The 25,195-nt window shown below is 41.7% G+C and overlaps 1 protein-coding gene across 18 annotated transcripts in view; it reads left to right on the top strand.

Annotated features, from left to right (window-relative positions):
* The window catches only part of HIVEP2 (HIVEP zinc finger 2), a 218,819-nt gene that overhangs the window by 92,118 nt on the left and 101,506 nt on the right, over positions 1 to 25,195 (top strand). Inside the window, exon 1 of one of the 18 annotated variants that reach the window (XM_060419745.1) lies at positions 1 to 25,195. This exon is cut by the window's left edge and continues 22,605 nt beyond it. The exons of the other annotated variants lie outside the window; for them this stretch is intronic. The gene's annotated coding sequence lies outside the window, so the exon portion shown is untranslated. 18 annotated transcript variants of the gene reach the window in all.

Here is a 25,195-nt window from a genome sequence, read left to right as displayed (position 1 = left end):
AACTCTAAGCTCTAGCTTTTATATATATATATATATATGCATATATGTTTATTCTGTGAGGTGAGAATTGATAACTCAGATAGGTATCTCAGCCCCTTGGGAAGTTAATTGCAGTATGTAATGGAATTGGCTGAATCTGCTCTTTTGGGATTTGGGTGTTCAGGAAAAGGAGAATACTGAAAAACATGATCAGGTGTCATTCATGTGAGTGACAGATTGTAAATGTGGTGAATTTTGCCCTTCTCATTTTAAATTTGGGGGGGCTGAGATTGAATTGAAGGCTAAAATTCCAAAAGAGGCAATCCTTAGAAAAGGCAATCAAGAGCACAATAAAGGCATTTAATTGAGCTATGTGTTAGCAAATATATCTGTCTAGAAGTTACTAGGTTTTCCAACAGCTCTTGGCTAAACAGAAATTAGTTACTTGTAAAGATTCCAATTTCTTTGCCCCTCTATGTGCATATAAGAGATCCTCAACTTCTAAACAGTTTTCTTGGATAACATTTATATTCTTTTGCTGAGTCACAAAAGCTGAGTTGACCTGTAATGTACTTGGCAGTATTAGTAACAAGAAATTACAAACTGGGTATCAGTTTCTCTGCAAAAATGCATTCTGAGTGATATTGGGGATTGCATATTGGGGATCTACTCTTGTGGGAACAGTGTCTTTCCTAGAGTTCTTGGTTGAAGAGATTGAGGAGGCTCCTTTGCTGACACTCTCGCAGGCTGGAAAATGGGGGAGAGAACCAGTAAAGTTCAGTTTTGGTTTCAGGCTGCAGGTAACTAGGGGGAAAGGAAGGCAAGAGTGATATCCCCAGTGTATATGGGCGGAGGGGAAAGGAACCCCCCTGCAGTCCTTTTGCTGGTTTGGCTGCTTACTGGGTGGTCTTTCCAGGACAAGAGCCAAAGGTGAATCATGTACTTTAAATTTGAAAATTGCTAACACATACATATCCTTTTAAAACAGTCTTTGTTTATAGCAATATAAACATCTCTCCATACTGGAACAAAAACTGCATAAAATAATAAGAATGAGATTTAAATAAAGATTTTGTGTAAACATGTGTTTTAGGGACTTGTGGACTATAAATATTCCTTGAACCAATGCTCAGTGGAATGTGAGCTTTTCCATAGAAAGATAGGCATCTGATAAGATCCTAGCTCTTGTCCCAGAGTTTGATAAATTGCAGGCCCTCAAAATGTGTGACATGTAAAAGCATGGTTAGATGAAGGTAAATGTGAGTTATTGTGAAAACTTTGATGTGATATTTTTCATTTGCATTAAATCTAACATGACATTTACTGTTGAACTTGACCTCTTTGGGGAAAGACTTTCTAAACTTATTTCCTCTTTCTTTCTAAGAACTTAATTAAATCTTCAGAAGGATTCATAACTTGATATTTGCCATGTACTATCTTTAGAAGTATTTTATAATATATCTTATATGCTTTTAATTAATTAATTTATTTTGGCTGTGCTGGGCTTTCATTGCTGCGTGGACTTTTCTCAAGTCGTGTTGCACGGGCTTCTCGTTGTAATGGCTTCTCTTCTTGTGAAGCATGGGCTTTAGGGTGCATGGGCTCAGTTGCTGTGGTTTCCAGGCTCCAGAGCACAGACTGGAGAAGGCAATGGAGGAGCCTGGTGGACTGCAGTCCATGGGGTCGCAAAGAGTTGGACACAACTGAGAGACTTCACTTTCACTTTTCACTTTCATGCATTGGAGAAGGAAATGGCAACCCACTCCAGTGTTCTTGCCTGGAGAATCCCAGGGATGGGGGAGCCTGGTGGGCTGCCGTCTATGGGGTCGCACAGAGTCGGACACAACTGAAGTGACTTAGCAGCAGCAGCAGCAGAGCACAGACTCATAGTTGTGACTTCCAGGCCCAGTTGCTCTGCAGCATGTGGAATCTTCCTGGACCAGGGATCAAACCTGTATCTCTTGCACTGGCAAACAAGTTGTTTACCACTGAGCCACCGGGGAAGCCCCTTATATGCTTTTTGATTCTTCAGAAAGCTGTATTTTAGAAAGAATTTTATACATGATAACCATTAATAGACATTAATAGTCTAAAGAATTTAATTCATAATTTCCAAAAAGACCTTAGGTTTTAAAATAAAAATAATGTCTGTGTTAATATCAGGAACAGTGACAAGGCTGAGGAAAACAAAAATTTGCCTGTAAACAATTTATATTAAAGAAAAACTAGTAGAATTCAGAGTTTATTTATCCTTTTATAATTCTGCTCTCTGAAGTTTCATGTTAAATTTTGTGGAACTATTTTATATATGGAGCTGTGGACAGAGCATTTATAAGAAAAATATAACCAAATCTGTTTTTGTCATGTTTCTATATTTCATTTACTACAGTAGCAAATCCTTTGTTCAATATAGTTAACTGTTGAAGGGATTAGAAATTGTTTGAGGAAGAAATGACATTTGTCCTTCACATGTGAAATCTAGTACCATAAATTTGTTTCATGCTTTTCTTGTAATTATGTTAGACAGACACATTTCAATTATTAGTGTTTCATTGTTATGAAGATTTATATAGTAGGAAAAAAGAACCTAGGGCTAGAAAAAGGTCCAGATATAAAATATTGATAACAGAATCTTGGAGTGATTGCTGGACTGATGTGCTTCCTTAATTTTATAATCCTAAAATTTTCTGAAAAAATTTTTAAGTAACACTATAAAAATCTAAATGCTGTTTCATTGTCGGTGGTGGTGGTTTTACTCATTACAGAAATCAATAGCTCTCAAACTATTCTCCCCATCTTCCTGCAGCTGTCCATAATAACCATCTGCTCTTGCAGGTGGACTAAATTCTAGTCTTCAGTAAGGCTTGTCACACTGTCCTGTTTACTTACCATTTCTTTCTTAGGAGTCCACTTTGAAATGGAATCCTTTTCTAAATAGAAGCTCCATACACTGAATTTTACCTATTTATACTTTGAAAGGGTGGGCCTGACAACTTAGAACCTAAGAAGACATGAAATTGTTCAGAAGAAAAGGACTAATTTTGAGGGTATTTATGGACAACTTGGAAAGAAAGCCAAAACAGATCTCATGTTTTTTGTAATATTAAAATTTTGACATCAGCCTGACTGCAAAATGTGTATGTTTTGTGTGTCATTGTATCTTTTTTATAAATTCCTGTTATTTGTGTGGTGCTATTCTACTTTTTCCAAGAAACAGTCATTTTGTTGGGCTGACTGTGTTACTCACAATTCATCAGTGTTACTGCATTAGATATTTGGTTTACATGGGACATGGCCTTCCTTTTTTTTTTTTTTCCCCTATGTAGAAACTACAGTTTACTCATCTCAAGCCTAAAGTACATTTGTTAGAGCTCACAGAATAGCTTCTTATAGACCAATCATGTGAGTGTTACCACTGGGGAAGGCCATTATACATGATCTGTCAGTGAGCAGGGAAGGAGTTTGCTGCTTCATAATGTAATACAACAGTGATGGTATTTATCTGCAAACATACAGAAGCAGAGAGGCTTTGTTATTCTAGCCAACATTTGCCTTAATGAATGCACTTTGGCGTTTGCACATGCTGCTTATGCTGCCTTCATTTGTCTCTTGTTGTTATTGACTCTTTTGGGGTGTTTTCCAGTTATCTGATGTGGATACCCTCTAAATAGATTTTTAACTTCTTTGAAAATCGATCCAGTTTTCTATGAAATGTTAGTTGACTTCTATTTCTCTTTTATTTTTTCCACAGTTTAACAAAGCTTCTAGGAATGAAAGAGGATTTACTTCATTTTAAAAAGTCTGTTTATTACTTAGACAAGTTGCAAAATTTGTTGGGAATAAGGCCTTCTACCAGGGCCAGGAGTGACACTAACGGACAGCCTGCGAAACATTGTATAACAGGAGTGAACATATAGGTGACTTTTTAAAATCTTGAAACGAAAGATAAGTGATGTATGTTTGTTTCCCTCATATCAGGAACTCATTTAAGTTTTTATCCTCTTCGTTCTTCTTAGTGGGATTCATGTGAATGAATCCCAAATGTAAAATAGGTACATTTAAGCATAATTGTGGCTCAGAATTTGTGTTATCCCTTTTACAGTTCAGAACAATTAGAAGGTCTGAGAGGATCTTTATTCTCTTTGTTGAATAAAAGGAGAGTTTTAAAAGGAGAGTTTGGAGGAGCAGGGTGGGTGGGGGTAGGGGTCTGTTTACACTTTGCCTACTGTGAAGTTTAACCCAAATGAAGATTTTAATTTTGGTTAGGATCCTTCCCTTTCAGTGACTTTCAAAGGATATTACCTCAACCTCTTGCCTAGCAGGACAGCAATAAACATTTTATTTTCAACTTCTTTAAAAAAAAAAAAAATTCTTTCTCTGCTCTTTGTTTTGACAAATTTGTGTGGATTAAGTCTTACTGCCTTGCCTTTGAGAGGATGCTGTTGGCTGTGAAGATGACGCAGACTTTTCTGGTCATGACCCAAAATTACAGAATCAGTAAAAGAAAAAATTATAGACAGAAATCTTTTACTCCTTTTAATATTTCTATAGTGTCTACGTGGTCACTGCTCCCAAAGTAGGCAATCACAAGTGATTCATTTAACAACCCTCAGCTGATGTTTTTCTGAGCACCTGCTACGTGCTTAGTGTTCAGCAGAGTTGCCACCTCCAGAAGCTCTGCGTTTAGAAGAAAGGCAGATGGAAAGGAACTGCAGTGTAATAAGTGAGGGTTTCCACAGAGGCCAGCACAGAAGGGGGAGGTCATGAATAGGGAAAGGGGCATTCATTCTGAGCCAATCGTAATCAGTCGCTTGCTGTTTTCTAAGCACTATTCAGGGTGTCCGGGCTACAGGGAGACAAAACAATATAACCTGTCTTGAGAAGCATCTGTCCTAGTGTGGGGACCGATAGAGTAATATACCAACCTTCCTAGCATATATGGTGTGTGTGTGTGTGTGAGAGAGAGAGAGTGATTGACTCAGGTAGGGAGACGAGAAGGTACGGGAGGAGGTGATGCTGAGCAGGACTCCGACACACCAGGCAGAAGGAACAGCTGCTCTTGTTACAGTGTGGGCTGCAGCCAGACACTTAGACCTCTCCTTGAAAGAGAGCAGTGAACATTTCAAAGTGAGGAAGAAGGGCAGCTTAATATAAATGAGATAATGTAGCAGGCAGGACACTGGATGCTTTATGCCATGTGCAGGCCACCAGGTTCCATCTGTAGTCTTCAGCCGACCTGGAGGTGCCAGGTGCTGTGCAAGGCTGTAAACTTGAGATGTTGCCCAAGCCTAGGCTGTGATCTCCTTTCCAGAGGGGTGCCTCCCTTCCTCCCTGGGTCCTAACCTTTTGTCTCAGCTCCTCCTCCCACCCGTGGGCCTTAGTACAGGGGAGGCCCTGGCTCGGAAACCATGAATGTGACCTAAAATTAAACCTGGAACTATAATATATATTTTTATATATATAATGCCATGATTAGGTGTTTACAGCACGGAATCTTCAACAATTAGAGAGAAAAGGTGTGGGTGGGGTTAAAAAATAGCAGTACCCACACTCTGAAGTTTTTGAGAAAAACAGGAAACTAGTCTTTTTTAACCAGTGATGCCCAGAACTGGTTATTGCAGAGAGGGTTGTTTTTCTAATGCATTGTGGTCAGCGCAGCTGTGCCAGAAGTTGATTTCTGCTCATTATGACAGCCGTCTGTGGATTTCTTTAACTGACAAACCTATAGACAGGCAAGCATAATTATCAGAGGTAACCTGGTCATTATGGCCGGATGGTGCTTGGAAAACAATTTGCACAGGTCCTGAAAGCCTGTGAGAACATAGAAAATAAAAGCATTTGGCCACCGTGCAGTTATTTCCGGGAGCTGTGAATGACCCAGACCTGTGAACCATACAATAGCTTATTGTAGAAGGACTGTTTGTATTCTCTCTATACTTGGATTTTTTAAAAAACTTGACAGATGACATTGGATGGCAAGTGACATATTTTTGTCTTATTTGCTCGTTAACTCAAGCTCCCATTTTCTAACAGTGTTTTAGATCTTTTTATTTTTTGCTTGTATTTGCTGGTTGGTGGCAGTTAGATATAATTTAAAAAGTAAAATCATTGAGGTCATAGAGATATCTCGTTCTCAGAATGTCACAAATGTATGCTTACTGCTGCATTTGTAAAACAGGAAAAATGATTACAGAAGGGATTGTTTGAGCACTTATTGATTAGATTTGTGTTCTTTGGAATAAGGTGAAATACTTATTATTTTAGAACCAGATTGAAAGAGAGCAATTCCCTTTATCTGCACTGTACACGGAAGACTAGGTTAGTACAGACTAGTCACTGAGGTTTCCCTTCACTTCCTGTGTGGGTTCAGTGTAATCGGGGAGCCCCTCTAAACCAGAGCATTCCCTTGCAGGCCATTTCTTTGTGCACGTGGAGATGTCATCTTTTTAAGGAGAAAGGGAGAGCGTTAAACTTCTGGAAGTGGAGTAATGGAACCTAGATTCGATTGCTCGTTGCATTTTATGGTCGCCAAGTCAAGCATTTGGTCTGTGCGTTGAAGGATTTACGCTTGTCTGTTTGTATCAGACTTTACAGTTATCTCTTTAATAAGTAAATTACTCACGCTTCTCTCCAGTGAAGCTTGTTTGCAGTGCTTGATCCAGGCGGTGTGCCTGGGCTTAGCAATGCCCCCTGTCCAGCTGACTGCCCAGGCTGCTCCGGAAAAGGCAATCGTTACTGCTATTGATTTTTGTAGCATGCTGGTCCTATCAGAGTTATTTGCAGCAAAAGGGAAGTCAGCTCCTTTCATCTGCCTTTTTGTTTCACCACAAAAGTACTGTCTACTGAGGCTTCAGTTTCGGTGGCAGTGGCGGTGGCAGTAACAGGACTCCAGGGGGATTCTTGTCACTCCTTTCTCTGGATGGGGGTGTGGGTGGGTGTGTGTGCCTGGGAGCAGTAGGTAGAATACAGAGGAGTGTGAAAGTCACCCTATTTTTAACCCCTTGCTCACTGTGTATTGGGGCGGGAGTAGCTGCCATCTCCCCCTTCGCCAGCATGTGGCCAAAAGTAATGAGACAACCATTGTCAAGCGCTCTCAAATGCACACGACAGATGTTTCTGTAAAGTACCAGCTCTTACTGAGAAAAACAAGATGACAAACGAGCCCAGCAAACAAACATGCTTTATCAGAAAAGCCTCCTATTTCAAACATATATTAAAATACTCATTTTAAGTTGGGAAGACATAGCCCTGGGAAGTTGTGATCATGTTGAAATGGGAGAAAAATGGCTTTTTATTTCTTTCTTCTCATCTATCTCTCTAGCACTTTTCATTATGTATTCATATTCAGATTTTTAAAAAAATTTTGAGAACTAGAAATATAATCTTTTGCTTTTCATACTTGGTGGAGCCTCAATCTCTCCTTGACGTTATTACTTTAAATAGCCTCACTAAGCATATGAACAGAAAAAAACACAGACTAGAAATCTCAGGGGAGAGACTAGGGGAAACCATATTCATTCTTGCAGTAGAGCAGTGAATGAAAACAAGCTCAGGAGATCAAGCAGCAATGCTGAGCGGTTCCCTGGAACTAACTTGGGCGCCTACCAAAAGGTTATTAAGAAGTAAAGTATGTGTTTGCTAACTACTAAAGGGCCCTCAAATTCCTATTGCTGTGTCCCTCCCGTTTTGTTTTCATTGGCGATGATGCTGACAAAGACATGGTTAAAAATGCACTGTACTCTTCTTCCTAATGAGAAAGTGGTGCTCGGAGGTGACACTTATCTGTGCAGGAGGCAGAGGCTGATGAGGTCAGTGTGTAATAATTAGTTCTTTTTCACCATGTACACATGGAGGTTGTCCCTTGATGTCTTACCATCATCATCCCTAACATGCGTGTACACGAAGTCACTTCAGTCGTGTCCAACTCTTTACCACCCTGTGGATTGTAGCCTGCCAGGCTCCCCTGCCCATAGGATTCTTCAGGCAAGAATACTGGAGTGTGTTGCCATGCCCACCTCCAGGGGATCTTCCCAACCCAGGGATTGATCCTGCATCTCTTAGGTCTCCTGCATTGGGAAGTGGGTTCTTTACCACCAGCACTAGCTGGGAAGGCCTATTCCTAATATAGCTCTGAAATAAACAGAGACTCTCTCTGCCAAGCTTGGGGCCAAAAGACTTCTCTTGTGGGGACTGCTTACTGTTTGGGTAGTTTGTGTACTTTTTGTTCACAGGCACCCCGCCTTTGGAGCCTTCACGGTGGAGGGTTTCACAAAGTGGCTTTACCTACTTTCTTTGGAGCAGCCTCCTCTCCTCATTACCATCTGGAGAGAAAACAATCATGGTGGTGAGAATGAAAAGGGAGGTCAGAGATGACTAAGTCAAACTCACTTAGTTGAAGAGAGAGCCAGAAAGAGGTTATGTTGCTTGCCTGGGTCATGGAACTCTTTGTGCCCTGATTATTGGCTCTGCCTTCATTATGTTTCACATAGACAGCCCAGTGAGGCTTTTCCTGGGGGAGATGATTACTGTAATACTGAGGAGCTGTGAGCGTTTCAGGAAGTAGCTGATGCTTCTGGGTTGTCATCGGATGATGGGGAGAAATACGGCGGTGGTTCCTGGAAATGCCTAAGAAGCCAGATGTGGCATTGGTGGCCGGGTTTACATTGACATAGGAGCTCGTACCATACACTGCCCTAGAAAATTGCAGGGTGATCCAGGTGATATCTATCCCAAGTTTGTGCCAGACTCTTTCTGCCATCCTCTCTAACTTTGGCTCTCTTACTCTTTTCTATCTAATTGCTTCAGTGAAAAAACAAATGTCATGCTTCATAATGCTGAATAGCGCTATTGAGTGTTTGCAGAATTTCTCTTAGTGGAAACTTAGTCTTCACACTGCAGTTCTGAGTGATAGCGTAGTCGGCAGGATTTGTGTTATCATCACTTGCTTAAACACATCAGGGATGCGGTTCACAGGTAACAGAAGTTACTGCAGCACAAAGTATAGAGGGTTTTTCAACTTGGGCGCTGTTGACATCAGAGTATGGATAATACTTGCTGTGAGCGGACTCTCCTGTGCATTGTAGGCTATTTCCAGCGTCCTGGCTTCTACCCGCCAGGTGACAATAGCAACTCCTCCCTGGTCACGATAACCAGAAAGAACCCAAGACATAGCCCCTCTGTGTTCAAGGGCTGAGAACCTCTGTAGGCTAACAGTCAGTCTACCAGACTGAAGCACTTTGTCATGAACAACATACAGCTTGTCTCTAAGAGGACAGTGTAAAAAAGTAAGGGCTGGGAGGGTTAAATTGCTAAATAATGAACATTCCTTGTCAGTGACACAGTGACTAGCAACCTAAACCGGGGATTTCCCCTGCTGGCTGTGGCAGGAATTCCCTTTCTCTTCCTCTCACCCTCAATTGTAGGGAGCTCCTTTTGCAGGAATGCCCTTGCTTCCGATTCACTTATTTTCTGTGTCCTCCTTTCCCTTCCACTTTTCTGCCACGTCTGCTGCCATCAGCAACTGGTCTGCCCCTGGAGCCTCTGTAAAAGCTTTGAGCCACTGAGATCTTCCGATGACCTTGAGCCATCCCTCTGATCCTGGGGAACACGTCTGGCTATTCTGTCTTCATTATTTACCTCTTTGCATTCTACTTAGATTTTCACAGCCTGTGTAGGGAACAGTGAGGAGCAGTTTTGTATCCAAGGACGCCAGTCCCCACTTGACTATTTTTTTCTGATAGAAGCTATGCCATATATGGTGAGCAGGCCCTAGAGTCCACTTATTACATTGCCTTAGGCTACTTCTCAATCAGGTTATATAAACTTTTGAAGGCTAGCCTGGAATGCCAACCACTGTTTGTGACACTGGTTACAAAGGGACACGTTCCAAATTTCAAATAGTAGGTTTCAAAGCAAATGTTCAAAACACAGTTTACTTTAAGTGGAACTGCTTTGACAGGCCGGAAGATGAGATGCAGCCATCCAACTTGCACCTGTTTTGAATATGTTCTTCCCCCTAAACCACAAAGAGACCCTTGGGGAGGTGGCTCAGACTCTCCCTTCCAGCGGGACGGAACCTTCCCACCCTAAGTCCCAGACTTGGCGGGCAGACAAACTGCACCAGCTAGGGTTTGCTTCTCTGATGTGGAAAAAATAGGCATCTGGCAATCTCCTTGGATTCCATTTGGACGTGCTCTTGTATCTAACTTCTGCCAAGTGTACTTAGGCTGCCAAAGTTTGCCAAAAGAGGAAAAGAAGAGCACCTTCATCTATGGGTTGAGATGCTAACTGAAGGAAATCAATAAGAAAGCAGCTAGAATCTTAGCAAGCCTAGAAATGGAAAAGAAAGATATATGTTGTACCAAGTGATGTAAGTCAAACAGAGAAGGAGAAATATCGGATAACATCCCTTATGAGTGGCATCTAAAGAAAAATGGTACAAATGAACTTACTTACAAAACAGAAAGAAACTCAGAGAATGAACTTATGCTTCCTGGCGGGGAGGATGGGACAAAAGGACAGTTAGGGAGTTTGGGATGGACGTGTACACAGTGCTGTGTTTGAAATGCATAACCAACAAGTACCTACTGTATAGCACATGGAATTTTGTTCAGTGTTATGTGGCCGCCTGGATGGGAGGGCAGTTTGGGGGAGAATGGATACCTGTATATGTGCGGCTGAGTCCCTTTACTGTTCACCTGAAACTATCACGATATTGTTAATCCATTGTCAGTTCAGTTCAGTCACTCAGTCGTGTCCGACTCTTTGTGACCCCATGAATTGCAGCATGCCAGGCCTCCCTGTCCATCACCAACTCCCGGAGTCTATCCAAACCCATGTCCATTGAGTCAGCGATGCCATCCCGTCATCTCATCCTCTGTCGTCCCTTTCTCCTCCTGCCACCAATCCTTCCCAGCATTAGGGTCTTTTCCAATGAGTCACCTCTTCGCATGACGTGGCCAAAGTATTGGAGTTTCAGCTTCAACATCAGTCCTTCCAATGAACACCCAGGACTGATCTCCTTTAGGATGGATTGGTTGGATCTTCTTGAAGTCCAAGGGACTCTCGAGAGTCTTCTCCAATACCACAGTTCAAAAGCATCAATTCTTCAGTGCTTAGCTTTCTTCACAGTCCAACTCTCACATCCATACATGACCACTGGAAAAACCATTGCTTTGACTAGACTGACCTTTGTTGGTAAAGTAATGTCTTTGCTTTTGAATATGCTATCTAGGTTGGTCATAACTTTCCTTCCAAGGAGTAAGTGTCTTTTAATTTCATGGCTGCAGTCACCATCTGCAGTGATTTTGGAGCCCCCCAAAATAAAGTCTGACACTGTTTCCACTGTTTCCCCATCTATTTCCCATGAAGTGATGGGACCAGATGCCATGATCTTAGTTTTCTGAATGTTGAGCTTTAAGCCAACTTTGTCACTCTCCTCTTTCACTTTCATCAAGAGGGTTTTTAGTTCCTCTTCATTTTCTGCCATAAGGGTGGTGTCGTATCTGCTGTACCTCAATACAAAATAAACAGTTTAATTTAAAAAAGATATATGTTGTACAGGAATGCAATTACACTAAGAAGAATTTGGATAATTAAAATATAAGTACAATAATGACCTTATCTTTGTATCTATATCAAATCATAAATGTTTACACTAAATTTGTTAAAGATAGGAATGCTTTTCCTTTTGGACAAGAAACATCCAGTGGAAAAGATGGCGACTCCAAGACTTGAAAGGGTCTTCCAATTCTGATAATCATATAGGCTTTTTTTACTTTCCCTCTAAATTTGTCATACATATTAATATGTTATACTGTGGTAAATCTATGCAACTAGAGTATAAGAATGGTGGCCAATGACATCTCTGGGAAAGTTTCTAAACATCTATACTGGTGCTTTTCAAATTGGATTCAGGGTTTCTGGGAACATATGGAAGTTTAATATATATATATGTATATATATATGTATATATATAGTTGTGGTGGATTTGACATGTGTCAGTTTTAATCACCCCTAAATTTGAGGCTTCAGATCATGACAGGGGGGATGCTTAGATTCCAAATTTTAAATACTGTGCGTTTAGGAAAGAGTTGCCTTACTCCTGGAGAAGGAAATGGCAACCTACTCCAGTATTCTTGTCTGTAGAATTCCATGGACAGAGGAGCCTGGTAGGGTATAGTCTATGGGGTTGCAAAGAGTTGGACATGACCGAGCAACTCTCACTCACTCACTGCCTTATTCCAATACTATTACATAGTATCTTGATTGCATGGCATGCCTTTTGTTAGGGATTTACCGGCAACAATCTGTTTTCAGTGTCTTTCCATCACTAGCCCCTGAGTTCCTTGAGGACAAGAATCATGGCTTTGGGAGGACACAGTTTTTTGTTGAATGAAAAATTGAATAAATGAGGGGGGAAAATTCATTATGAACATTTTATAAGAAAAGCATAGTGCTTTTCCTAATAGAAAAATAAAATATAGACATTTCCCAATAGTGAAGTTACAACAAAATTGAAAAGAATGTCATGCTGTGACATTTTGTTTCCTTTTTAGAGATTTTGGCTTTTCTTTAAGAACAAAGAAATATAGTATTTTCTAGAAAAGGAGAGCATGGCATGCCCTCCAAAATTAATCTAGTGGAACATGGGCATAAAAAGTCCTTTATACCCATCAATTTTAGCCACACTTTATAGTAATAAACACTTTTTAGTGCCAAAGTAAATTAGGACAATGATCTGGGTAAAAGAATACTCTTGAGCTGTATAAGAAAGATTTGGATTTTGTTGCCAAATTTAGAGTAATGACCTTCATTCTGTACCTGAAAGCATTTCCATCATTGTCATATGTAGACCTGGTTGACCCACCTGAAACTCTGGTGATCATGTGATTCCGTAGTCCCAACATAGATAGTGAATAATTAGGAATGGTTCAATATATTAAACTTTTTTTGGTTTGGCACTTATGATCCATTTGCCAGATCAAAATCATAAGTGGAACTGAAAATTGAGTGCAAGTAACTACACGGTGGGCTTCCCTGGCAGCTCAGACGGTTAGGAATCCACCTGCAATGTAGGAGACCTGGGTTTGATCCCTGGATAGGGAAGATCCCCTGGAGAAGGGAATGGCAACCCACTCCAGTATTTTTCCCTAGAGAATCTCCATGGACAGAGGAGCCTTATAGGATATAATCCATGGGGTTGCAAAGAGTCAGCTGCAACTGAGCAACTGAATGCACACACACACACACACACACACACACACAATTACAAGGTACTTGGATTTCTTCAACTCGAGAAACTTTTTATATTGCCACTATATATATCTTTTCAAGACCGTTGGTTTAGAGTCAGACTCCCTAGATTAAAAAAGGCATTTTCATTATTTACTATGAGGCCACGGACAAATTTCTTAAACTTTTGGATCCTTAAGCCGTCTTTGAGGGAGGCAATAATGGTACCTGCCTCATGAAAAATTCAATGAGAAAATACGCATGAATCACTTAGTACACTGATGGGATGCAAGGACTCAGTAAATGTTGACATAAAATGTTTATATCATTCTATGTGATGATTGTTTCAAACTCCATTACTCTTTCTAGATCCCAATCTAGATCTAGAGCCCAAACTTTTAAGTTTCTTTGTTATGAAAGTCTGACTCTAAACAGAGTCTAAGCTGACAAAACTGTCTGCTACCTCTTGTAAAGAAATAAAGTAATGCTCAGGGTATGTGTCTGCTTCCATGTGAAAGAACCACAGTCCTAAATCTTGCCAGACTGAGGGCAGGTGGATCCCAGTCTTTGCTGGGAGGCTAAATCCTATTACCAGGCCTTATTTATTTCAGGCCTGATAAAGATGCTTCCTCTGGGTGATTTTTTTTTTTTTCTCATCTCTTATTTAAAACATAAAGACTGAGGGAGTTGGAAAGCTATAAATTAAACTTTTAAAAGAAGTACAAAAGCACTTCTATTATTTTTATGTTTCCCAGAAACTGACTTATAAGTCATTTCCAAAGTTCTAAAGAAACTTTTTTCCCTGACTTTTTTATCACATGAATGAAACTGGGTGTTCAATTACAGTCATGCCACAACACAAGTCATCACATGGACACTACTGTTTTTTACCTTGGTATAAATTCTCATTTACTCTTTTCAGGATTTCTTGGTCATGTAGTAACTTTCAGAGTGAGGACTGACCCCTGAGGGACATGACATCAGCCTGAGCAGGATGAGTTAGTCATGAGGTGCTAGGAGTATGGGATGTCAGTGGACCCTTGAGGGGACCCTTTCCTGGGAATTTTGAATCCTAAAACTGCCAGGTTTAGGAATTAGCTCCTTTTTGTCATGACCAATTTCTTTCATCTTGCGTTCTTTAAATATGGTTTTGATATTTCCCAGTGGAAGCTGGTATTATTGCGTGGAGTTAAAATCTGTTTTAAAATAAGGGATTTAAGTGGATATCCAATCTGTAAAGTTTTGTTCAGCTTGAAAAATCCTATGACCAAAGTTTACCCTTGCCTTTTAGTGGTTTTACTTTTTAAACGTCTCCAGTTCAGTTCAGCTCAGTTGCTCAGTGGTGTCCGACTCTTTGCAGCCCCATGAATCGCAGTGCACCAGGCCTCCCTGTCCATCACCAACTCCCAGAGTTCACTCAAACTCATGTCCATCGAGTCGGTGATGCCATCCAGCCGTCTCATCCTCTGTCATCCCCTTCTCCTCCTGCCCCCAATCCCTCCCAACATCAGAGTCTTTTCCAGTGGGTCAACTCTTCGCATGAGATGGTCAAAGTATTGGAGTTTCAGCTTTAGCATCATTCCTTCCAATGAACACCCAGGACTGATCTCCTTTAGAATGGACTGGTTGGATCTCCTTGCGGCCCAAGGGACTCTCAAGAGTCTTCTCCAACGCCACAGTTCAAACGCATCAATTCTTCGGCGCTCAGCTTTCTTCCCAGTCCAACTCTCACATCCATACATGACCGCTGGAAAAACCATAGCCTTGACTAGATGGACTTTTGTTGGCAAAGTAATGTCTCTGCCTTTGAATATGCTATCTAGGTTGGTCATAACTTTCCTTCCAAGGAGTAAGTGTCTTTTAATTTTATGCTGCAGTCACCATCTGCAGTGGTCTTGGAGCCCCCCAAAATAAAGTCTGACACTGTTTCCACTGCTTCCCCATCTATTTGCCATGAAGTGATGGGACCAGATGCCATGATCTTCGTTTTCTGAATGTTGAGCTTTAAGCCAACTTCGTCACTCTCCTCTTTCACTTTCATCAAGAGGCTTTTTAGTTCTTCTTCACTTTCTGCCATAAGGGTGGTGTCATCTGCATATCTGAGGTATTGATAGTTCTCCCGGCAATCTTGATTCCAGCTTGTGCTTCTTCCAGTCCAGCGTTTCTCATGATGTACTCTGCATATAAGTTAAATAAGCAGGGTGACAATATACAGCTTTGACGTACTCCTTTTCCTATTTGGAACCAGTCTGTTGTTCCCATGTCCAGTTCTAACTGTTGCTTCCTGACCTGCATATAGGTTTCTCAAGAGGCAGGTCAGGTGGTCTGATATTCCCAGTTTTGTGTAATTTCTTACTGATTTCTTTTGGTTCCCCAAAATATTGTAAGTCATTAATCAATTGTTGAAAATTTGAAATTTTACTTTCCCACAGTCAAGTTTTAACTGTCTCTCCACTATGGCTAAAGTGTAATTCAGTAAAATCTTGTTAGAACACTTTTTTCTTTTCAGGGCAATGGCTTTTAAATAGATGCCCCAACTTGAGAGATTAAGCATGTTCAAATATTTTACGTTTGGGACGTAAACAAACAAGCAAACTGAAATCAATAATCCTAATGGATTTTCTACCTCCCAAGTTACCTATCTCTCAACTGCATCACAGTTTTGACTACCTACTTTAGAAAGGAATCTCAGTAACCTCTTAATTTTGAAATTCAGTGAAATCTTTGGCTTATTTGTTCTATTTTTTTATTTGTATTTGGCACTGTTTGTCATTTAATTGTTTCTCCACTTGGCTCTGTGATGCTGGTGACCTGGTGCCCACCTCTGTCCTCAGCCCCTTCCCTACTCCCCAGTCTCTGTGGCTCTCCCCAGAGTACAGCCCCTAGGCCTCCTGTGTCTATAGCTTCCCAAATCATTGACAAGGCCCATTGCTTCATATCACCGTAGATACTGATGATGCTAGTGGTCTTCCAAACTGAGTTTCAGCTCCCATATTCTTGTGGGTTTTATATCTATATGTCCTGCTGTCTGCTTGGACATGTCTGTCTGAAAATTCTTTTTCTTCTCTCTGGCCACTCCATGTGGCATATGGGATCTTAGTTCCCTGACCAGAGATCACACCTGCGCCCCTTGCGTTGGAAGCGTGGGATCTTAACCACTGGGCTACCAAGAAAGTCCCTATCTGAATATTCCTAAGGCACCTCAAAACCTCAAACGTAATTTGTTCTAAAACCAAATATACTGTTTTCTCCCAAACCTGGTTTTCTGTTTGTCTGCCTGACAAGCTTCTGCTATTACGCCAGGCCATTTCAAGTGTCTTCGCTCTCAGCCCTTCTTTGACTGCTGTGCCTCACTCTCCTGTGGGTGCTGTTGTAACCTGGACTATGGCACTTTCCCTCCTACCTGCACACCAGGTATTTGTTGAGGTCAGAAAACACATGTTTGGACCTTTGGATGTAGCACAGTGCCTGGTATGTGACAGCTACTGAGAAAATGGTTGCTGAGTATGTTACCAGGTGACAGAAACTGCAAATTATAAATACTGAAATAGGAAACAGTTTTAATTTCACCAGGCAGAATAGTTTGCAAGTGGCTGGATATTAAAAAGACATTTGCTTATAGTTTTATAGAAAATGAAGCCTTGTTGATTAGCTGTGGCTCCTAGAACTAAAAGAAGAGAAGAGAAGCCTTTATTTCTTCCCTAGACTCATGGTCAACCAGGTATTTGGACTTGGCTTGAATGGAGACTCATTCATAGAGTCCTGGTAGCAGGTATAGTTTTTTGAGTGGATTTTCCAGCTATTTCAAAAGGCTTCTGAATGAACAGTGCAGAACTCAACTGTCTGCCTGGAGAACATTTAGGTGTAATTGTTTCCTAGATGCACTTGCTCTCCACTCACTCTTCACTCCTAAGTGGAGCTATGTGGGTCAGGATATGGGGATGATATGTAGGCTTCTGTTTACTTAGGCAGAAGTAGTGAAAAATCATGATTTAATTTACAGAGTGATGACCCCTGCTGGTTTCCCTGGTGGCTCAACGGTGAAGAATCTGCCTGCAATGCAGGAAACTCGGTTCCATCCCTGGGTCGGGAAGATCCCTTGGAGAAGTAAATGGCAACCCCCTCCAGTATTCTTGCCTGGGGAATCCCATGGACAGAGGAGCCTGGCGGTTACATCCATGTAGTTGCAAAAGAGTTTGACACGACTTAGCAACTGAACAACAACAGCAGCAACCCTGCTGTGTCCTCCTTCTTTCCCCTCATACACACAGATAAGATTGTGTATCTGGGTGTGCTAGTCATACCCATTTAAAATCATCTCTAAATACACTAATATTATCCTTTGGTACCAGTAGCTTTATCACATTGCCTTGAAGGAGTATTTTTTAAAAAAAGTTTGCTGTTGGAATCTTTATATTATTGGGATCAGCTTATCTCTAAATGGGACAGGTATTCATGGGTTAATCCATGTTAATTTTAAAACTAAGAGGTCCTAGCATTGAAAACTCATCTCTGACTGTCCTGTATTTAAGATTAGTGCAGAGTTCTGGACCACTGCAGAATTACGTTATGTAACTATTTCCCTTTTGGCATTCATAAAAACAAGAAATATGTCTCCAGAGGTCATCCCACATTGAGCAAAAATTTTAAATACACGAATAAAAATTCCATCAGGCTTCATAAATACTTCACATAGGTTTGTCTTTTTGTTGTCTTTTGTAGTTTTATAACTGGTTTGGTAGTCTTTTATGAGGAACAACAAACAAAACATCCTGTTTTTATAATATCCAGCACAAATCCCAGTGGAATTATTACAGAAATAGCTAAGGTTCTTCCTATATCAGTTAGCAGTTTTTAAAAAATCTCCATTATTTAATGTTTCTCTTCGAAGTCTTAGAAGTGTAACTAAAACAAAATTGCTTTGTGTCCTCAGGCACCCAAGTCTTGCTAAGTGTTAATTGTCCAGGGTTTGTATATTGAGTTCCAAGATAATAGAAGGGAACCACTGCATCCCAATGGTGACCATTTAAAATGGCAAATATTTGTAAAACTCTTTTGGTTGTTTTTTTTTTCCCCCTTCCATTTCACAGTTTCATCTTTTTTTGAAATTGCTCAGGATTAAGTTGAAGGGTTTGCTCCTGTTCAAATAAGTTAAAATTGAATAGGGTTGTACTATGGCTTTAGGACTGGTAAAAGAGCCAGAGTGATGATTCAGAAGCTGAAAATAGCTCTACATTTTATGCAATCAAGTAAAACTCTGTACCTTGGCCTTCCCCACACCGGATGAGCAAGGAGTTGGAAGTTATTCCACCCCCAGCATGCCACTAGGGGTGACTCGCTGGGCCCTGACGAACTACCGCCTTAGTGGAGCATGTGTGGCTGGAAGGATCACCCTGATGTACAGGGTGGATTAGGGCTGAGTGACCTCAACTCATATTCATTTCCTCTGGAGGAACGCTCACAAGGCCCTCTCTGTTCTAAGGAGGATTTATTCCGTGCAGCTTCTCACGGAGACACCCAGTCACTGGTTGGCCCATAGGTGCCGTGTTCCCTTGTGATGCTTGCTTCCTTGAAAAGGCTTTGGTTCGTTCACAGCATCTATCCTGGTCCTGAGGAATCACATTTTAAGATTACAGAAGGGAGAGTAATGGATTGATTTTTCTTTACTCCCTTCCAGAGTTTTCTTTCTTTCTTTGTTTTCTGTATGTTTTTATGCAGAAAGCTATGCAGTAAAGTGAGGAGGAGAGAAGATAATTAATTCCTGAATGAACTCCCATTTTTGTTGAGTGTGTGTGCATGCATGCTAAATCACTTCAGTCATGTCTGACTCTTTGTGACCCCATGGACTGTAGCCCACCAGGCTCCTCTGTCCATGGGATTCTCCAGGCAATAATTCTGGAGTGGGTTGCCAGGCCCTCCACCAGGGGAATCTTCCTGACCCAGGGATTGAACCCAAGTCTCTGATGTCTCCTGCATTAGCAGGCGGATTCTTTACCACTGAGCTACCAGGGAGCAAGTTGGGTCAACTTTTCTGGGTAGAACATTCTAGGACCCAGAGCTGAGTCATCTTTGTGACAGAGTTCAAAGCCTCAACGTAAGTTCTCCTTCTTGTTACTTAAAATGAGACTCTATGCTGTGTCCTGTCAAATAAATAAAACTGTCAGGTTATAATTAACATGCGGTGCTCCTCTAATTAAACGGAATTGATGGGAAATATCTGGGAGGATATTAGCAATGGAACAGTGATGTTTGCATTTCAATGATCTTAATTACCCCTTAGACTTAATGCCCTGTTACGATGGATGGGAGAACGTCACATCTCACTTAGCCCTATTGTTTTAGACAGTGGCTGCAAGCTGAAAAGGACCAGAGTGCATTAACTTGCATTGTGGTGTCTGCTTTTGCAGACAGAAGGTTTGGGAATGTATATTCTTTTCTTTTTCTCCCTTTCTTTTTTTTTTTTCTTCAAAGGAAATTAAATCACATCTCTGACAGGAGAGGGTAAAATCTCTGAGCAGACCTCCCCGGTGCTTAGAATTCACAGACTCTATCCTGTCCCAGTTTGCTATTATCCTAAGGCAACACACTCCCCTGCTGCTCTTTGCGTCTTTGGCTGCTTGCCAGCCTCCCAGGGCCTCCAGCTTTGATGTAAGGAGCAGGCTGTCCTCAGGCCAGGCTGTTGTTGCTGCCCCGGCCTGGGCTTCATGCACCCACAGTGCCAGGAGGGACGACCTGTCTCACAGAACACATTTCGACAGCCCAAGTCATCATCAGGGCTTTCTAAGTCTCTCGAGGCAGAGGGAACTGCCTTTGTGTTGCCCCAAGTGGCTGCCCCCAGCCGCTCAGCTGGGCTCTGCCTCTGCCGGTTCTTGGTGCCCGTCCTTGGGGGAGGGCCTCTCTGCCCGCCCAGGGGAAGACACCAGCTCTGCCAGGTTGGCTGTCAGTCTGCAGGGCCTCCTTGGCAGGGCTCAGGGGAACTGACCCGACGAGTTGAACAGCCTCCTCTGGGGACTGTGCGTCGACCTTCATTTGATCTAGGCCTGGCAGCCTGGTTAGTGAGGACATCAGTTCTGGCTTGGGAAATCTTTCACCAAACCTTTTTCCACAGTGGTTGCAGGCTTGTAGTTAAAAGTCTGTGCTGCTGTAAAGTTAACTCTTAAAACTGCTGATAAATATGGGTGGGTGTTTCTAAAAGTAGGTGGATGCATAAACACAGAGCATTGTAGAGAGAGATATGAGAAAAGAAAACGTGGGGCTATGTTTTATGACTAAGCAAAAGGCCAGATCCAAACCAGAGGGTGGGGGGTAGGGAAGAGAGAGAAGGAGAGGGAGAGGATATGTCTCACTGAGGAACTGTCTTCAGAAGGGCCAGTTCGATTCAAAGAGAAATGGTCTCACAAAACTGAAAGCAGACCATGTCTTGTGGTTTAGAGGACACGGTGCCTTGCACAGGGTCTTCATGGTATTAATAACCGCATCTCCCAAAGTGTGTGGGGAGGGATTTCTTACTTTTATTCTAGTAAAATGCATTCCCCAAATAAACCTCATCGCCAGCCATTATTTATTGGTTTGTAATAAGTTTTGTCCTGTCCCAAGTACTTTTGTTTGTTTTCATAAATTCTTTTTCTAATGAGAATGTATTACATTTTCAGCAGCCAAGTATGAAAAAGATTGTTAGCTCTTTTTTTTTTTTTTTGCAATAGATGGGGAGTGCTGCTTTCACGATCCCTGACCTAGTTAGGGGAGGACACCTGAAAGGGTTCAGAATAGAAAGAGGAAGAGATTTGTAGAGGATAAACCTCGTGATCTTATTAGGGCATGTCCGTTTGCCTTCTACTTACTGTTTTGCAGCCATTCACGGTGAACAGTCTCATAGTAATCTCTACTTTTTGTCATTATGAGTGTATGCCTATGTGGGTTAGGTTGGGGGAGTAGGTAACCACTGGTGCATCCTGAATGTGTGTGTGTGTGTGTGTGTGTGTGTGTGCATGCTCAGTTGTTCAGTCCTGTCTGACTCTTTGCGACCCTGTGGACTGTAGCCCACCAGGTCCTTGGGATTCTCCAGCAAGAATACTGGATTGAGTTGCCATGCCCTCCTCCAGGGCATCTTCCTGATCCAGGAAGCAAATCCAGTAGTGATGAATGTATCTTATCATGTTCGAGTTTACAGACTTTGAACTTGGAAAGTTTTGCCATAATCCATTACCTAAATTTCATCTTCGAGCAAGCACAGGGAAGTTTTACAGGACAGAAACAGAAGGCACAGTCAGTCAGTTCAGTTCAGTCGCTCAGTCATGTCCGACTCTTTGCGACCCCATGAACCGCAGCAAGCCAGACCTTCCTGTCCATCACCAACTCCTGGAGTCCATCCAAACCCATGTCCATTGAGTCAGTGATGCAATCCAACCATCTCATTCTCTGTCATTCCCTTCTCCTCCTGCCTTCAATCTTTCCCAGCATCAGGGTCTTTTCAAATGAGTCAGCTCTTCACGTCAAGTGCCCAAAGTACTGGAGTTTCAGCTTCAACATAAGTCCTTCTAATGAACACCCAGGACTAATCTCCTTTAGGATGGACTAGTTGGATCTCCTTGTAGTCCAAGGGACTGTCAAGAGTCTTCTCCAACACCACAGCTCAAAAGCATCAATTCTTCGGTGCTCAGCCTTCTTCACAGTCCAACTCTCACATCCATACATGACCACAGGAAAAACCATCACCTTGACTAGACGGATCTTTGTTGGCAAAGTAATGTCTCTGTTTTTTAATATGCTATCTAGGTTGGTCATAACTTTCTTTCAAGGTGTAACCATCTTTTAATTTCATGGCTACAATCACCATCTACAGTGATTTTGGAGCCCCCCAAAATAAAGTCTGACATTGTTTCCACTGTTTCCCCATCTATTTGACATGAAGTGATGGGACCACCTCATGCGAAGAGTTGACTCATTGGAAAAGACCCTGATGCTGGGAGGGATTGGGGGCAGGAGGAGAAGGGGACGACAGAGGATGAGATGGCTGGATGGCATCACTGACTCGATGGATGCGAGTCTGAGTGAACTCCGAGAGTTGGTGACGGACAGGGAGGCCTGGTGTGCTGCGATTCATGGGGTCGCAAAGAGTTGGACACAACTGAGTGACTGAACTGAACTGTACTGATGGGACCAGATGCCATGATCTTAGTTTTCTGAATGTTGAGCTTTAAGCCAGCTTTGTCACTCTCCTCTTTCAGTAGTTGTAATTAAACCACAGTCATGGCTTTTAATGTTCACATGAAGTGTAGTATTTGCAAGTAGCCCACATACCTTTTCTTACTCTTTATGATAAGGTGATAAGGCTGAAGGGCTTCCCATCCCGCTAGTGGTAAAGAACCTGCTTGCCAATGCAGGAAACGTAAGAGATGCAGGTTCGATCCCTAGGTTGGGAATATCCCCTGGAGGAGGGCTTGGCAACTCATGCCAGTATTCTTGCCTAGAGAATCCCATGGACAGAAGAGCCTGGCAGGTTGCAGTCCATAGCATTGCAGAGAGTCGGACTCAACTGAAGTGACTTCGCATGCACACACAATAAGGTTGATAGTGCCGAAGACAGAGCTGGAACTTGATGAGAGTGTTGGCCTGCCTTGAGACTAAAACGCACTGTTTATCTTTCAAATGCGCTCTTCCCTCCTGCAGCTTAGAGGTACCCTCGTCTCCCTATAATTTTCTTCAGTAAAAAAAGTTTAGAGTTCGAATTTCCATGTTTATATTGACCTTTGTAATCCTCTGTTCCTTTCCTGTTGGATCAATGTATCTGACCTACTGGGGGGGTTGGTGAGAAAATATCTTTAAGGAGATTTTTTTTTGGAAAAAACCTGAAGCCCTCAGATATAATTCATTAATAATTTCATTCTGTTTCTGGATATGTTTTCTTCCCATTGTCAGCCAGTGTGGGAGAAAAAGGAAGAATATTGCTGGAAGTGGGGGTGTTGTGTGGGTATGTGCCATCCAAAAGTATCTTCTAGGAGAAAAAAGTGTTTATTTTTATAATAAAAGTAGACTGAATAACAGGAAACACTCTGAATAACAAAATTATTAATTCTATTACAGTGAAAAGTTCTATCCTAATGCTGTTAAAATCATTCATTATAAAGACATAGATTAATCAGAGGCATACATTACATAAATATGTGTTTAGCCATTCAGTTGTGTCCGACTCTTTGTGACCCCTTGGACGATAGCCCACCAGGCGCCTCTGTCCATGGAATTCTCCAGGCGAGAATACGGGAGTGGGTTGCCATTCCCTTCTCCCGGGGATCCTTCCAACACAGTGATCAAACCCGGGTCTCCTGCCTTGCAGTCAGATTCTTTACCATGTGAGCTACCAAGGAAGCCCAAATATTTATACAGAAATGGGACCTTTGTGCTACCAGGCTTACACCTATCAAATGTCATTAATGACACATGGTATTGTCAATGAAGAAAATTTAAGACTAAAACAAGATTTCCTGTTGCTTTACTGTCCCAAAACAGCATTGTAAGTCCCAAGTGTTCACATTTTAAACAAAAGTCAGAATTTCCCTAAACTTGGTTGAAAATGAATTCTGGTTAAAATTTCTAATGATGATATTTACAACTGGAAAGCAAGGGATGTAGTTTTCTCTTATTGGACCTCCAGGCACGTAGCTCCCTTCTAGAACGTCCTTTTCTGGTCCCCGGCTCTTTCTCTATCCAAATCCTCCCAACTGCAGGCTCGGCCAAGTCTACCTGGCTCTTTGAAACCCCTTGCCATTATTCCAGCCCTGTCTGATCTCTTCCTGTTTTCAGTTCCTATTATTCTAGATCATTACCACACTCTTTAGCATTTATCACTTAATTTTTTAAAAAATTGTTTCTTATGGTTTCTTATAGAACTCCCCTGGTGGTTCAGACGGTAAAGTGTCTGCCTACAGTGTGGGAGACCTGGGTTCAATCCCTGGGTCCGGAAGATCCCCTGGAGAAGGAAATGGCAACCCACTCCAGTACTCTTGCCTGGAAAATCCCATGGACAGAGGAGTCCATGGGGTGGCAAAGAGTCAGACACGACTGAGCAACTTCACTTTCTTTCTTATAGGTTAGCTTAGGGCTAATCATATACACTTGGTTATCATCTCTAACAAGTAACCCATTGTTAGGTGCCTTGCAAACATTTGTAGTTGTTGATTATTATTTCTGTTGTCTGGCAGTCAGTAAGCCATTGTGATTGACTAGAACCTTGCTTCTTAAAGTATAGACCTCAGGCAAGTATATCAGTATCTCCTGGGAACTTTAAGAAAGTTGGATCCCACACAGAACTGTAGAATCAGGGTCTGCATTTTAACAAACTCCCCTGGTGGCTCATATGCACCATAAAGTTTTCATAGCCCTGTTGAAGAAGGTCCCTCTTCCTGGGTGTGGCAGTGACCCCCATGGTCCTTCAGCTAACTTTCCCTTTCTGTCACTGTTGTATTTAGGTATCTGGTTGTAACTGAATAGAAACTGCACACTCTTGCTGTAACAATGAGGTTGTAAATATGGTATTTGCATGGATACTGTACCATTTAAAAGTGGCTGACGGGCTCCGTTTACGTGTTCAGGACTGTATTTGTGTTCTGATTCCAGGCAGATGCTAGATCCAAATCTTTAAAATTCCTTTAAAGGACCTCTTTTAAAATTCTCAAACTGAGGAGCAAGAAGTATGACTTCCTTTTCCTTAGTTACCTTTTTTTTTTTTTTCCCCCTACTTTGCACTTGAAGTGCTTACACCCACTCAGCTTGCTATTTTGAACTCTGGGAAAGAAAATTTGTGGGCATCTTGCAGTCTTTCAGGAAACAAGGCTCAGATTAAATATTTGCCACATTTTCTACGTGTTTTTTCTTCAGGAAAGTGGAGAAGCACATCATTCATGCTTTCACTCAATTTGACACAAAGTGTGACTTTCTAAGTGTGGATGGAAAACAGCTTCTGTCCTTATTTGCCTGCCTTCACAAG

Source organism: Ovis aries, chromosome 8, assembly GCF_016772045.2.
Source record: "Ovis aries strain OAR_USU_Benz2616 breed Rambouillet chromosome 8, ARS-UI_Ramb_v3.0, whole genome shotgun sequence".
In the NCBI taxonomy this organism is placed as follows: Eukaryota; Metazoa; Chordata; class Mammalia; order Artiodactyla; family Bovidae; genus Ovis; species Ovis aries.
This window is presented reverse-complemented; position numbering and strand designations above follow the sequence as displayed.